Source organism: Schistocerca piceifrons, unplaced genomic scaffold (genome assembly GCF_021461385.2).
Source record: "Schistocerca piceifrons isolate TAMUIC-IGC-003096 unplaced genomic scaffold, iqSchPice1.1 HiC_scaffold_448, whole genome shotgun sequence".
Taxonomy (NCBI): Eukaryota; Metazoa; Arthropoda; class Insecta; order Orthoptera; family Acrididae; genus Schistocerca; species Schistocerca piceifrons.
In genome coordinates this window covers 237,876-240,375 of record NW_025728676.1, presented here as the reverse complement: position 1 = coordinate 240,375, position 2,500 = coordinate 237,876, and the positions used below count along the sequence as shown (strand labels likewise).

The 2,500-nt window shown below is 58.6% G+C and overlaps 1 non-coding gene across 1 annotated transcript in view; it reads left to right on the top strand.

Moving 5' to 3' along the window:
- Positions 1-1,623: 1,623 nt before the first annotated feature.
- LOC124750966 overlaps positions 1,624-2,500 on the top strand; it is a 1,909-nt gene continuing 1,032 nt past the window's right edge. The window contains exon 1 of the ribosomal RNA XR_007012014.1: positions 1,624-2,500. This exon is cut by the window's right edge and continues 1,032 nt beyond it. This is a non-coding gene — a ribosomal RNA (small subunit ribosomal RNA).

Below are 2,500 nucleotides of genomic sequence, written 5' to 3'. Positions count from 1 at the left end.
TGTAATGTGGATGGCAGCAGGACGTACATGCCGCCCCTCCCCACGTCCCCACCTTGCCCCCTGCCTTCGCAAGCTGGTTGGTGAGAAGTTTGCATGTTCAATGCCCTTCGCATGCGACGTACTCAGGCTACGTTGTGGTGCGGCCTGTGTCAACTGTCCGCTGATGTCGTACGCGTGAACCACAATCTGTACTGCACATTCGTCCTTATGTACTGAATGATACATCGTGGCACATGTGTGACCGCACAACGACTGCGCCCAAAAACGGCGGACCATACAGTGCAAATATTGTGCACGCAGCTACGTGTCGTCTCCCTATGAGAGCTGGATTGCAGTGTGGTACGCCATAGAGACGTGTGGGAGGAACGGACGCCGTGGATGGCGATCAGCATGAGCTGTCTGTTGATGTATTCGGACCTAGTCGTCTCTCCTCACACACCGTGATGGCATGGTGCACCGCGTTCCATATCTGCGACATGCTACAGAGGCCGGTTGACAGTCGTTCGAGCAATGGACATCGCATACGTACGGGGGCCACCTTCCACGTATTGTCTAGGCGTGCACATTTTGTTGCGTGTATGTGGGCAGACGTAGTGTGGCGTGACACCTGACACAGGCATGCAATAATCGTTGAAGTTGCAAATGGCGATGGACGCCTGCGTTTTCTGGTGAAGTTACGCAAATGAACAAATGGTAACCTGTTGTGGTGCGGTTGTTCTCGCTAGGGGTGAATCGGTGATGGCGACGATAGGTTGAGGTACTAACCGGTTGTTCCAGCGATACCCACCATGCCGACGAAACTGAACGGCATCTGGGTGTGAAGCGATACGCGGCGGTGGCTGGGTGGGACCGTCCCCGGCCGGTGAGGGGGCGCCTCCCGGCGTGCTGGCCGCGCGGTGCGTGGGCGCACGCGCTACAGCCGGCTGGTGGGGGCGGCCAGTGGCAGGCGCGCCGGCCGACGGACGCGGCAGGCGTCGCAGCTGCGCGCCGGCGCACCCTGCGCGCGGCGCCGTGCGGCCAAAGTAGGTCCTCGCGGGCCCGGTGCGAAGCGCGGTGGACATCTTCAGTGTGCTGGTCCGATTGAGGACTGTGTGCGTTGAGGATGCGCCGCCGCCCGGCGCTCGGCGCCGCGACGCCGTCTGCTGCTCGGTCGCCCCAGCGGTTCTCGCTGGTGGTTTGTATCGCAGCTGTGCGGATGTGTTGGCGCGTGCGCTGTGCTGGGAGAGTTCGCTTCGGCACCCAAGTGGGGCTTTTGTCCTTCTGTGGCGCTGGCGTTGGAGCTGCCGGTCACCGTAGGTGGCGCGTGTTGTCTCCCGCCGGCAATGCCACGACAGCACGCTCCCGGGCCTCTGTCGGCAGCGGCAAGCTCAGTTGGGAGCACGGGTGGTCGCACCGAAAGCGTCTACTCGCCTAACTCCGGGCGATTGCGCCTCTCTCGAACCCGACCAAGTACTTGGGACGGCGCTGCGCGCCGCCGGGACCTGAGAGGGTTTCGAGGTGTATTGTGCAGGGGAGCTCAGCCTCCTCCTGTTTGCAGAATGATTGAGCGGACGCTTGCGTGTTCGCGCGGGCCCCCGGGACACACTCCCGGGCGGCCGGCTGCTCAGCTCTAGTTGACGCAGCTCCCTGGTTGATCCTGCCAGTAGTCATATGCTTGTCTCAAAGATTAAGCCATGCATGTCTCAGTACAAGCCGCATTAAGGTGAAACCGCGAATGGCTCATTAAATCAGTTATGGTTCCTTAGATCGTACCCACGTTACTTGGATAACTGTGGTAATTCTAGAGCTAATACATGCAAACAGAGTCCCGACCAGAGATGGAAGGGACGCTTTTATTAGATCAAAACCAATCGGTCGGCTCGTCCGGTCCGTTTGCCTTGGTGACTCTGAATAACTTTGGGCTGATCGCACGGTCCTCGTACCGGCGACGCATCTTTCAAATGTCTGGCTTATCAACTGTCGATGGTAGGTTCTGCGCCTACCATGGTTGTAACGGGTAACGGGGAATCAGGGTTCGATTCCGGAGAGGGAGCCTGAGAAACGGCTACCACATCCAAGGAAGGCAGCAGGCGCGCAAATTACCCACTCCCGGCACGGGGAGGTAGTGACGAAAAATAACGATACGGGACTCATCCGAGGCCCCGTAATCGGAATGAGTACACTTTAAATCCTTTAACGAGTATCTATTGGAGGGCAAGTCTGGTGCCAGCAGCCGCGGTAATTCCAGCTCCAATAGCGTATATTAAAGTTGTTGCGGTTAAAAAGCTCGTAGTTGGATTTGTGTCCCACGCTGTTGGTTCACCGCCCGTCGGTGTTTAACTGGCATGTATCGTGGGACGTCCTGCCGGTGGGGCGAGCTGAAGGCGTGCGACCGCCTCGTGCGTGCTCGTGCGTCCCGAGGCGGACCCCGTTGAAATCCTACCAGGGTGCTCTTTATTGAGTGTCTCGGTGGGCCGGCACGTTTACTTTGAACAAATTAGAGTGCTTAAAGCAGGCAAGC